Source organism: Dicentrarchus labrax, unplaced genomic scaffold (genome assembly GCF_905237075.1).
Source record: "Dicentrarchus labrax unplaced genomic scaffold, dlabrax2021, whole genome shotgun sequence".
Classification (NCBI taxonomy): Eukaryota; Metazoa; Chordata; class Actinopteri; family Moronidae; genus Dicentrarchus; species Dicentrarchus labrax.
Window position 1 is genome coordinate 28,814,373 of NW_026136718.1, and position 13,392 is coordinate 28,827,764.

The following is a 13,392-nucleotide window of genomic DNA, read 5'->3' on the forward strand; positions in this document are numbered from 1 at the left end:
AGGAATTTTGTAACTAACTATCTAACTAATTTGGGCCATTCCTATACACATCTTCCTTTAGTTTTAAAAAAGTCATGTATTTCAATGTATGCTGATGACTCCACAATACACTTAGCAGAAATAACATTAAGGAATTTAAAGACAAATCTAGATCTGGATTTAAAGCTAGTAGTAAACTGGATAAAAAGTAATAAACTTATTTTGAATGTGTTGAAAACAACCAGTGTTTTAATAGGAACAAATTATTATTTATGTTCAAGACCAAAGCTTGATCTCAGTATAGATGACATGTTAATAAATCATGTAGAAGAAACCAAAATTATTATGGGACAAACACATACAGGAAGCAGTCAGTTAAATGGGAAACATTTTGTCTGTAATTAAAAATGTCCAAGATATTTGACACAAAAAACAAGTAACTCAAGCTTTTGTTTTGTCTTACCTGGATTATTGCTCAGTAGTTTGCTCCAATACTTCACTGGGTAATATCAGAATAAAGTGGCACGTGTAGCTCTTTCTTGTGGGATGAGAACAAATGTTTCTAGAATGCATGAATGTCTCTCTCAGTTTGAAGTAAAAAATAGTCTACTGTATTTGCTGATGGTTTTTAGTAGTAATGTCATAACAACAAAGAATCCATTTATGTTTTACAAAAGACTGTTCTTAAGCATGGATACACACAAGACATGCTGCTAGGGGGTGTTTTACTTTACCAAAATCTAAAACCACAACCAATCCAACACCCATATGAATGTCACTAAACTACTAAAAAGCTACCGCAAAATGTGGTAAAACTGCTAGTTTAATTTCATGTAATTTACTACTCAACTTTGGTTTTGCAAATTAAAATTCAGCTAGCCAAGGCGAGTTAATGATTTATCTTGGTGAAATAATACAAAAACAAAAAATAAAAAAAATTATTCTGTTCCTTTTATGGCCCAAAATTGTTTGTAGTTTCAATAGACAACTGCACAAAAAAAAAGGCAAAAAAGACTAAGAACACTAAACATGTAGTTCACTACTCCCCAACACTGCAAGTAACTATAGCAGTCTCTAAGATAAGTGTAATGGCATAAAAAACTCTCTGTTGGAATAGAAGCATCAAATCACACAATGTAAAAAACATTAAGTAGAAGAAAATCCTTAAAATTGTACACAACTGTAAACGTATTAAATATGTGAGTCCAACACTGGTATGAATGGAATTGCATTGTTTCCTGACATGACATTTTTAAAAATATAAAGTTTTATGTTCGTCACCTGTATTTGTACACCATCCATTGGCACAGACATTTACTCTCAGTACCACACAAACACCCAGTTTCTGATATATAAATATTATATCACAGTGTGGAAAAATAAGCAGAGCTGTTCATATCTTTATTAGCAGCCAGCAGGAAGAGGTGCAGAGAGAGTCATAGTACAAGCCTTTTAACAGAGGAGTTATTTATGTGAAAGAGAGGGAAGAGGAGGACAGAGTGGAGGAGGAAGATGAGATTAATTCCGTAGAAGGGCGGTAAGAGGAGATGGGTTTTATAATATCATGTTGTTTATGAGTGTGATGTAAATTTGTGCTTACCTGGGTGTGTGTATGTGCATTAAAGTGCCAGGTATGACACGGTACTGCCTGGGTGGGCTACAGTGTGCAGACATCAATCAGTGGGCCCCATACCCTCACCAGCATCGCCCTCCTATTACTATACTATATACTGTATTTTTCTCTGCCACCACAAGAAAATTAGCTTTAAATATGCAGTATATATTAGAATGCAGTACAGTAAAACCAATTACTATAGAGCTATAAAGAAGAGGGGTGCCCCCGCAGCTCTCCTGGTAGAGCTTGTGCCCCATTTACTAAGGCCACAGCGGCTTTGGTTTGATTCCAGCCTGTGGCCCCTTGCTGCATCATCACCTCTCTTTCCCACCATTACCTGTTTATCTTCAGCTGTCCCTATCAAATAAAAGTGTAAAAATAATGGGCAGTTTGCAGTTCACTCCATTAAAAGATACCTGAGACTGAGAATCAGAATCAGAATCAGAATCACTCACAGATATGTGCACACATACAAGGAATTTGACTCCAGTTTTACCTTGCTTTCAATGTATATACACAGACTAAGCATAAATAAACAAACTTATCAAAATAGACATACACTACTATGTACAGTTATACATAAAAAAAAAAAAAAAAACCTTCTCTCACCCTCTTGGGGTGGTTTCTGTGTGTCATCCTCAAGCTTGGGTCCTCTACCAGAGGCCTGGGACTTTGAGAGTTCTGCGCAGTATCTTAGCTGTTCGTAGGACTGCGCTCTTCTGGACTGAGGCTTCTGATGTTGTTCCTGGGATCTGTTGGAGCCACTCCCCCAGAGTGGGGGTCACTGCCTCGAGTGCTCCTACTAACACGGGGACCACGCTCACCTTGACCTTCCACATCTGCTCCAGCTGTTCTTCCAACCCTTGGTACTTTTCAACCTTTTCGTGTTCCTTCTTTCTGATGTTGGCGTCTGCTGGTATGGCCACATCTATCTAACCCACCACCGCTTTCTTCTGCTCCTTGTCTACCACCACTATGTCCGGTTGGTTAGCCAGGATCTGTTTGTCAGTCTGGATGCTGAAGTCCCACAGCACCTTGGCCCTGTTGTTCTCAGCCATCTTCTATGGTGCGGCCCATTGGGATTTGGGCACTTCTATTTCATACTGGGTACAGATGTTCCTGTACACTATTCCAGCCACTTGGTTGTGTCTCTCTATGTACGCTGACCTGGCTAGCATCTTACACCCTGCTACTATGTGCTGGACTGTCTCAGGGGCATCTTTGCATAGTCTGCACCTTGGGTCAGATCTACTCTTGTAGATCTTGGCCTCTATGGCTCTTGTACCTAGGGCCTGTTCTTGTGCTGCCATGATCAGTGCCTCTGTGCTGTCTCTGAGTCCAGCCTTTTCCAGCCATTGGTAGGTCTTCTCGATATCAGCCACTTCTTCAATTTGGCGGTGGTACGTGCCATGTAGGGGCTTGTCCCTCCAGGTTGTCTGCTCCTCTTCCTCTGCACTCTTATCGGGTTTCTGTTGCCTGAGACATTCACTTAGCAGTTCATTCTTTGTGGCCATTTTTCTGATGTACTCTTGGATTTTTGATGTTTCATCCTGGATAGTGGCCTTGATGCTCACTAGTCCTTGGTCTCCCTCTTTCCACTTAGCATACAGTCTCAGGGTGCTGGATTTGGGGTGAAACCCTCCGTGCATGGTGAGAAGCTTTCTTGTCTTGATATCTGTGGCTTCTATCTCCTCCTTTGGCCAGCTTATGATCCCAGCAAGGTATCTGATGACTGGTAGTGCGTTCATGTTGATGGCTTGGATCTTGTTCCTGCCATTCAGCTGACTTTTCAGGACCTGCCTTACTCTTTGGAGGTATTTGGTTGTGATTGACTTCCTTGTGGCTTCCTCATGGTTTCCATTAGCCTGTGGGATACCAAGGTACTTGTAGCTGTCTTGGATATCACCTGTGTTGCCCTCTGGTAGGTCAACCCCTTCAGTTCTGATAATCTTGCCTCTCTTTGAGACCATCCGGCCGCACTTGTCCAATCCGAATGACATCCCTATGTCGTTGCTGTAGATCCTGGTGGTGTGGATCAGTGAGTTGATTTCTCGCTCATTCCTGGCGTACAGCTTGATGTCATCCATGTAGAGCAGGTGGCTAATTGTTGCTCCACTTCGGAATTGGTACCCATATGTGGTCTGCTCTTAGGTCCACTAGCCATATGGCCTTCCAGTATTCTTCCACCTCAGCTCTTGGTGGGTCTGACCTGTTGTTATTTCCTCCCTGCCACTGAGAGTACACCTTGGCTGGTTCAGTGGAGAACAGCTTGTTTATTCTCCTGGCCTCTGCCTCCTTGGTGTATCTCTTCAACCGGGTGGCCAGTGCTGTTAGTCTCTGTTTGGCAGTTTCGAGTGCTTCAGGTATGGAGAGCTTGGTGTATTTCCTGGGTGCCCCTTTATTCACCATGTTGCCTTTCTGTAGATCTGCTAGCTGGCTAACTTCTCTCCGTGTTGCCCTTATCTTGGCCTCTAATCATATTCTCCATGGTGGATGCTGCCTGTTATGGTTTGAGCCCATCCTGTATCCAAGCATTTCTAGGATTACTGTTGCTGTACTGTGTATCAGCTTATTTGTGTCAGTGATGGTTCCCATGGGGATTGCTGTCCAAAGGGATCAATAAAGAGAAGTCTAAGTCTAAGTCTAAGTCTTTCTCCTCCCTGGACCCCCTTTCTTGTCTATCTTCAGCTGTCCTATCCAATAAAGAGGAACAAGCCCCAAAAACAATATTAAAAAAAAAAAAAATTAACTCTAAACCACTTTTTCTCTGCTGAAAACCTCTATATATAGGTATTATATATAGGTATTTAGTAGTGTTGTTGATTGATTCGGCTCCAAATGTTTTGCATTTTGGTTTATTGTGCTATAAATATACATAAATGTATATATTTACATTAACAGCAAAAATGTATATTGAGAACAATTAAAGTGAGAAATCAAACACATTGTGGCATCGAACCAAATGTGTTGCCTCCAAGGAAATGTATTATCCTCTAGCAAATGTCATTTGATTAGCATAAAACACAGTGCTATCTGTCAGCTGATAACATCGCCTGACACATTGTTAGACTGCACGCAGGGAGAATGACACACTGCAAACTGTACTGAGAGCGTAGTCTCTACTAGTGCCACTTTCCACACAATGTTTCCTTGATATGTACAAAAGTATTAATTATATTGGCAGATTAGAAATAAAAATAACAAACTCTATTTTGGTTTGGCATGGAAAGAATACATGTAAATCATCATAGCAGAGCTGCACGTTATTCAATTAAACACAAGAACAGAATGGTAAATAATTATTTTTGTTTATTGATTCAATAAACCCCTTCCCCCAAACAATGGCTGTTCAATCACAGCTTAGCAACCGTAAGAAGCTTTGGAAGCTTGGTTTCCATGGGGCTGAAGTAAAAGTGATACTAGACGTCTGAAGAGCTTGGAGGGTGGTGTCTTTTTTTAGCCTTTACAAATACAACTAGCAGAGTGCAGCTCTCCATGAGTCAACAGATACTGAAACACCTACTGTAATGCCACTACAACTACTGATAAACAACCAGTGGAGATTTGCAAAGTTTTGAATACAGTTGTTTTGCATGGTATTGTCTCAGATATCAGATTAAATAAATACATCTGTTTAGAACACATATTTGAGCCTCACAATGCACAATTTCTACCCCTGACCTGAACTGTGTATACTTAATAAGTAAACAGTAAACGGGACAATAAGTCAAGACTTCTTAATTTAAAGCCCCCCTCCAGTCAGAAATCAGTGTTTCTTGTTGGGGCCTACCAGCAGGATTTGTGACATCACAAATAGGTTGTGAATATACATACAGCATATATAAACATATTTGAATTATTGAAACATTATTGTGGCACATTAGTAAAGCATTGAATAGAAATATTTAATGGTGGCATTAGAAGTCAATACATAGTTTTATTTTCAAATCTTCAGACATTTCTCCAAATGTCTTTTTTCATTAAAGCCTATCTCTAAAAGTCTAAAATGTGGCCATAACAGATCATTAACTTATATATGTGCTTATTTCCATTTTTATATATAACACTGAGGATGATGAGATGGAATATAATATTCATAGGTATGTTTTCATTAGTGTATAATAACCTGAAAATAAGAACCATTGTGTTTTTAGAATGAGCTGTTTTTATCTACAGATGCCACAGGTCGCCGTGTTTCTACAGTAGCCCACAATGGACAAACCAAACACTGGCTGTAGATAGGACCTTTTCTCGAGTTTAGCAGTCACAATAAAATATCACATCCCGTTCTGACTTCCAGGTCATCAAATACTGATGCGAGTGGTGTTCACTTGGTTGCAACTGCAACCGCTAGATGCCACTAAAGCCTACACCTTTAAGCCTTTTTTAATCATCCTTAAACTATACAGTAAGCTGGCTTAATTTAACAAACCAGCAGACAGAACAAAGAAAATGTCAAGCTCACATACTATATATCCTCACAAACAAAACATAATACAAATCCTTAAATGCATAAATAAATAAAAGAATATAACAACATACCCAAATCTACACCTGCAGTAGAAAAAAAAAAGTTTTTTCTTCTCTAAGTAACAATGAGTTTAATAATTGGATCAGCTAGTATTTGTTTGGACATTTATTTGTGTGGAAATGTTGCCAACTGTCCTCCTTCTTTCTTTCCCAAGCACCTTCCTCCATCAGCTCTCTGTCTCCTCTGACTACACTAACTCTCACAATGTGTGGGTGGCCAGTGATAAAAAAGTAGGCTCCTCAGCACTGCTGCAGTCAGGATCTCATTCTGCGTGTGTCTCCCCTGAGATTAAGCAGTCATGAATCCAGGGCATTTATTAGCACAGGATGTGTAGAAATACACGTCTATGTAATTGGATACGAGTGCGTTTTCTCAATCAGCAGCCGCGGTAATATCAAGCCGAACGTTATGAAGGGCATACTAACATTACCAACTGCCAATCACTAGCTTTGCTAATATTTCTCCTGTGGAGAATGAAGGCCATCAGGGATCGTGGCTCTCTTGAATGCCAACACAAACGTCAGACAAAATGTCTTGATGGTGATTGTTTCTAATTGCAGAGTGATGCTTCCTAAGTGTTCTACTTAGGTGCAAAAAACGTACATGAGCATATTTAAAGCACAGATTTATGCATATGTGCACATCAACATGTACACCCAATGGTAAGAGCTCTAAACTGGAGATGAAAGAGTGCACAGTCTCCCGTGGGCCGTGTTTCAACATGCAAAGACACCCCGCTCTCCCACGTATTTACATGTTTAATTTGCATATTTAAATCTGGCTTTAATAGGAAAACGGCGTGTGGAACATATACGTTTGAGCCTTTCACATATGTTTGCTTAATTCCCCCGTGGTCCCTCTCGCAGAAATGAGGGACAGAGGGAGATGACAGAGGAGGAGAGGAGCACTGCGAGTTGCAGGGTAAAGGGATGGATGGCAGGGATCAGAGGGAGAGCTGGGGTGGGCTGTAATTGATGTGTTTGTGTTTTGGCAAAGAAATGGAATTCCACTGCAGTTGATCTCGTTTGGCACTACTCCAGAGAGCTGGAGATTCACACAAGGAAGGATTCAAAGACTGGTTCTGGATATGATTCATACACACTCAGCACACACACACACACACACACATACTAAATACAAAGACACAGGCACGCATACTGATATTCAGTCCTCCCACCATGCGCTTATTCCCACATAAATCAACCATTAAAGTACTGCATTTCTGGTTTTAATGAGCTTAAATAGATTGAAATTATTAATTAATCACTGTCCTTATGTAATTATAGAAATTAATGCTATTTTTGAGAGCTGGATTAGTGCTATTTCTTAGTATACATATTAATAATTAAATTAAACTTCCCACAGGTATGTCATTTCTTTAATAGATTTATTTAATATAAAATGTACATATTGTTTTGTAAATACACTGAACAAAATTATAAACGCAACACTTTAGTTTTTGCCCCCATTAATCATGAGCTGAACTCAAAGATCTAAGACTTTCTCTATGTACACAAAAGGCCTATTTCTCTCAAATATTGTTCACAAATCTGTCAAAATCTGTGTTAGTGAGCACTGCTGATCAGTCAGCATGGGTATTGCACAGGTGTGCCTTAGACTGGTCACAATAAAAGGCCACTTGAAAATGTGCAGTTTGTGGTGCACTCGATCCACAACGTTGACATCAGCAAACCGCTCACCCACACGACCCCATACACACTGTATGCCATCTGCCCTGTAAAGTGAAAACCGGGATTCATCCGTGAAAAGAACACCTCTCCAAAGTGCCAGACGCCATTTGCCCACTCAAGTCGGTTTCGACGACGGACTGCAGTCAGGTCGAGACCCCAATGAGGACGACGTGCATGCAGATGAGCTTCCCTGAGACGGTTCCTGACAGTTTGTGCAGAAATTCTTTGGTTATGCAAACCGATTGTTGCAGCAGCTGTCCGGGTGGCCGTTCTCAGACGATCTTGGAAGTGAAGATGCTGGATGTGGAGGTCCTGGGCTGGTGTGGTTACACGTAGGGGTGGGCAATACGGGCAAAAAATAATATCTCGTTATTTTTGGGGATTTTGGCGATAATGATAATCAGTCAATATCCTTTAAAATGTGATTGGAATTGTCTGAGTCAGGGCTTGTGTCCACCAAACGCGTTTTTTCGGCTGAGAGCAGTGTTAAAGGTTGAACAGATTTCAACTTGAAGCACTCTGAGCGCTGCGCTAAAAAAGTATTTTCGAAACTAAACCATTTCCATGCCAGAGAGGTAGACCCATGTATCGGCACTAAATCATCTGAAGTACCGGTAGCTACAGGGACTGGAGGTGCTTGCATTTTCTCTCTACCATCGTAGAGAGGAGGATGCTAGCGAGAGGTCATGTGATCACGTCATGTGATCATGTAGGCCCACTAGTCATGTGACTGAATCCTGCCATGCTGTAGAGAGCGTTGCTGCACTGTGTATTAAGTGGATGTGAGGAGTTTCCACGTGCGTTTCAATATTTTTGGCTAACTAATTTAAATACTCGATAATGGAAATTTACACATCGTCAAAACAACGACGATATTATCGCAAACGATATATATCGCCCACATCTAGTTGAATTGAAATCATAATTATCTCTTTGGCTGAATCAATCACCAACTGTTGCTACTAACTCTATTTCAAATGATCTGATGTCCCTATACACAACTGTACCGCTAACTGGGTTAGTTTTGGCAGATTGTGTTGTTAACTGGCGCAGCATTGTCCTGTTCCAGCTGTATGTTTCCTCAGAGAGGATGTGCGATTGCAGCTATCGCAATAAAAGAAAATCCTTGTGGCTGATTAGGCATGATAATATTTAGAATTGAATATATTAATTTTTATAAATACATATTTTTTACCCATTTCCATGGATACCAAAGCCAGTGCAGAACTCTTATGAACTATTATGAGAGACTTCTAAGTCTCATTCCCAGGTCCTAAAGCATTGGTATCTGACAACTTGGGAAGGAGGCTCAATCAACTATCATTCTTGGCTCTGATTGGTGTTTTTCATTCAAGCCCGGTGGATTAAATCTTAATTCAATTCAATATTATTTGTATAGTGCCAATTCATAACAAAAGTTATCTCAGGACACTTTTCAAGTAGAACACTTGGCGACGGCGGCAAGAAAAAACTTCCTTTTAAGAGGCAAAAAACCTCGGACAGACCGTAGCTTTAATTCTTGCAAATTCCATTAGGAGCACTAGGAGGAACCTGAATTTTTTTCACAGATTATCTGTCTCGTGTACTACTGTCAGGATATAGTGAAAACTATAGCAAATTAGACAAAAACTTATTTGTATAAATGTTACCTACAACAGCTTTAATTTAGAGTTTTCAAATATTGCATGTGTGCTGTGTTGCACAACCACCTGAAGCAGCATTGCTGCCATCCTCTAATGGAAGATCAGGATCAAGCAGAGGTGCACAGGCAATGACCATCGAGGACTTGAACACATAATTGCTTTCACATTGCACCACTTCAGCTAGATGAGATGCATTTAAGGGAACATAATGGCTTATTTTTGCTTTGATAATGTTTGATCCGTACAAAGTTCAAATAGTGTGCAGAAAAATGAAATGAGTGACCTAACCATGGCTGGTTTGTTATGAAATTGAGTTTGCTGTCAATAAAATACTCACACCCATGAATGACCAACACGCAAAACACGAACACAGCTATTTACAGTTGTCTCATTGTGAAACCTCCTTAAATGTTCTAACTAGTACACATTAAGGCAGTGGTTTCCAACCTTTTTTTTCCTGAAGGGACCCCTTTTATATCATTGAGTAAACTGACAACCACTCACTAAGTGACATATTTTATGGATATTAACAGTACGGAACAACCCTTAGAAAGCTACATTAGCAGCATTTTCAAAATGTCCTTAATGTGGACATTTTCCATTTGCATCCTGCATTCTCTGACTTTACTGCAGCTTTTTTGGTTGCAGACATTATCTGTGGTACCCCCTCCCAGTGTTATTTGCTGGGTAGATAAGCTGGCTAGCTACAGTAGTTAGTATATCTCATAGATAACCAATCAGAGTCAAGTGTTCACCTGGTAGCTACTAAAACTGGAGACCCCTGACTTGCTTAAAACCATTTTCTTCTGCCTGGTTGCTGTGGTGCTCCTTCAGTGTGTTTGTCATTGTAACTGTAAATGTGATGACCTCTGAGATTAGCCATGAAGAATGGGACCATTATTATTATGCATTATCCAGTGTCAAAGGTCACAGCATCACATCAATTCTATAGCATCACTCATTCAGAATGCAACAACCCTGCTACCCCACTAATCCATTTCCTTTCATGCAGCTTTAACACACACACAATGCACCTGGCCCAGAGTGGTTAATTAATGCATGTGCCTGTCGCTGTCACCTGTCCCGTGAGACCTGTCACTGTGAGACACACTGTGTGTGTCAGTATTGTGTGTACATGCTTATTTTAAATGCACAAATCAAGGAAATACTGCACTAATAATAGCAAATAAAATTAATGGGATTAAATATGTTTTTTTTTATGTAAATGAGAGCCAAGATTATATCTGAAGTGATTTACTGTAAATTCAATTCAATTCAATTAAATTTTATTTGTATAGCGCCAATTCATAACAGAAGTTATCTCAGGACACTTTTCAAATAGAGCAGGTCTAGACCGAACTCTTTAACATTAATTACAGAGACCCAACAGTACCACCATGAGCAAGACCTTGGCGACAAGGGCAAGGAAAAACTGCCTGTTAAAAGGCAGAAACCTAGGACAGATCCTCCGGCTCTAGGTGGGTGGTCGTCTGTCTCGACCAGTTGGGGTGAGAGAGAGAGAGAGAGAGAGAGAGAGAGAGAGGCAGAGAGAGAGAGCGAGAGACAGACAGACAGACAGACAGGTGCACAGCAACAACAGTATTGACAATGGCAGTCAAGCAGGACCATGGCAGGAGGCTCCACCAGGATCCATGAGAACCTGCGAGACGAGAAAGCACAAGAACTCCGGGGAAGAAGTGAAGTTAGTAACATGCATTAAAGGAACATGAATGAGTGCAGAAAGAGAGAGGAAGAGAGGAGCTCAGTGCACCATGGGAAATCCCCCGATAGTCTAGGCCTATAGCAGCATAACTAAGGGATGGTTCAGGACTCACCTGATCCAGCCCTAACTATAAGCTTTATCAAAGAGGAATGTCTTAAGCCTACTCTTGAATGTGGAGAGGGTGTCTGCCTAAATAACAATGACAATGTGCTTGTGTACCTCAATGACATAGACTGAAGGTTATTACTGCTACTAATGTCAGCAAAACACTGACTAACTAGCGAGCTAATGTACCTAAATTGTTAGCTAGTAGCTAACCTTTCGCTAACTTAGCTCACTTGATATGTGACTATATGTAGCTGTTATCTTTTAACCATCTTCAAAATATAGTTGTCTTTTCAACATAGACTAGCCTAGCACATAGCATATCTAAGTACAGGAAAGGAGAAAGTTGACCACTTTTATTTTCTGACAGAGGCTTTCTGAACTGTTATTAAAATACAGAGCAAAAGGGGGTTTGGAAGGGTTTAAATGTCTTTAGAGCACTTTGTGTATGAATTGTGCTACAAAAGAAATGTCTTCAAATTCTCTTAACTCAGCTCAACCAGTTGCAAAGTCAAGCTCGCACTTAATTAATGTAATGCAAAACAGTAGTGTAATGTAGTTCTGATAAAGGGACATAGTGATGAAACTGTCCTAAACTACACGCTGTGTGGAAGAGGGAGGAAATGTGTTTTTTTTATTTTTAAATATATTTTAAACCTTGCAGTGGATAGTAGACATTAATGTAGTTTTATACCTTCCAACAAAATGAGTAGTAAAGGTCTCAAAACAAAGCATGTGTGTGTTTGTGTGAGACAAAGATAAAAATGTTTCTAAACTGTGAGAAAGAGAGAAAGAGGTAAACAGCATGAGCCATTGCCTACCATCACAGTTGGGTCTCTTTGTTAGTTTGATTGGTGACAGAAGATGAAAAGATCAGCTTTGTGTTTTAGAGCGAGCCTGTCTCATTTCAACAAACATAAAACTAGTTTTAGGACATAAACTGATTCTAATTTACAGCAATGACCTTGTATAACCTCATACAATAACTATTTTAAGTCAGGATTTTGTATTTGTTTGTTTGTTATACATGGTCATTTCTGCTTCATTGAATGATGTCTGATTGGATTTGATTTTAAATGGCTAAATAAAAATTGTTCAAACAGACTGGATCAGGAGATTTTGACTATGCCAACAGCTGCACATTCAGATGCCGCAGCCAAAATAGCCCTCAGTCATCAGAAAAGGAAGTGTTAGGTTTGGATTAAAGAGCAGCAGACCTTGAGTAAGATCGACTGGACGGGAGCAGCCCACCACAGCGGGTGCTGTCACCCCAGGAGGAGAGGAAGAGAGGCAAAATAGAAGCCATGCTGGCCTAGCTTGGACTTAAGGTTGCTCCTGGCTAATGTCCGGTCTGGACAAAATGAGAAACCAGAGACTGTTGTAGCCACATCTTTACAGAGATCTGCTCCAACATCCAGGTTCCTTGCAGGGCGGACCATGCTGCAAGTCAACAGAGCGCAGATCTAGAAGAGACAGACTCTGTTTACATCAATGATGCTTTGTACTAAGACACAGAAAAGTGGATGTACACGGTTTCTTTTTATGTGAAGATGAAACTATAAATGACTTTAATCCTTGATCCTTGAAGATGTGAGGATGGATTGCAACAGTGAATCAGGGACAGCAATGAATCAGAAACAAAGCTTATGGTGCTAATGGGTTACAACCTGTAAGCTAAAATTCCATTCATTCACAACCAAAAAGAACAACACACCTAGACTGAAAGGAGCCTCCCTATCTGTGAAAGCCTGCTTTTCTTCTGAGTCATAGACTAGTAAATCAGCAGGCAGTGGGAAGAGTCGCTCATTATCATTATCTGAATCACAGACACCTTTGTGTGGGTGACAGTTATATGTTGGTTGTGTTGAACTGCTTTGCAGGATAAAAGAAATACGGTTATTTTTTAGATTAATGACCAGATTTCAGCAGGAAAATTGTTTTTATTTAGATAGAATTAATGTCCAGCTTCAGAGCAAAAATCTTCTGAACCAACTGTATCAGTGTGTAAAAGTATCACTTTTGTTTCACGTATCACGTGTTTTATCACATTGGCCAGAATGATAAAGTTAAACAAACTAAAACCAGATGTGACAACAGATGCCACC

General features: G+C 40.1%; 1 long non-coding RNA gene across 1 annotated transcript in view; it reads right to left on the reverse strand.

Annotated features, from left to right (window-relative positions):
• The window catches only part of LOC127350836 (uncharacterized), a 30,671-nt gene extending 19,301 nt beyond the window's left edge, over positions 1 to 11,370 (reverse strand). The window contains exon 1 of the long non-coding RNA XR_007880647.1: positions 10,868 to 11,370. This is a non-coding gene — a long non-coding RNA (uncharacterized LOC127350836). The remainder of the gene's footprint in view (positions 1 to 10,867) is intronic.
• Between the last annotated feature and the right edge of the window lie 2,022 nt (positions 11,371 to 13,392).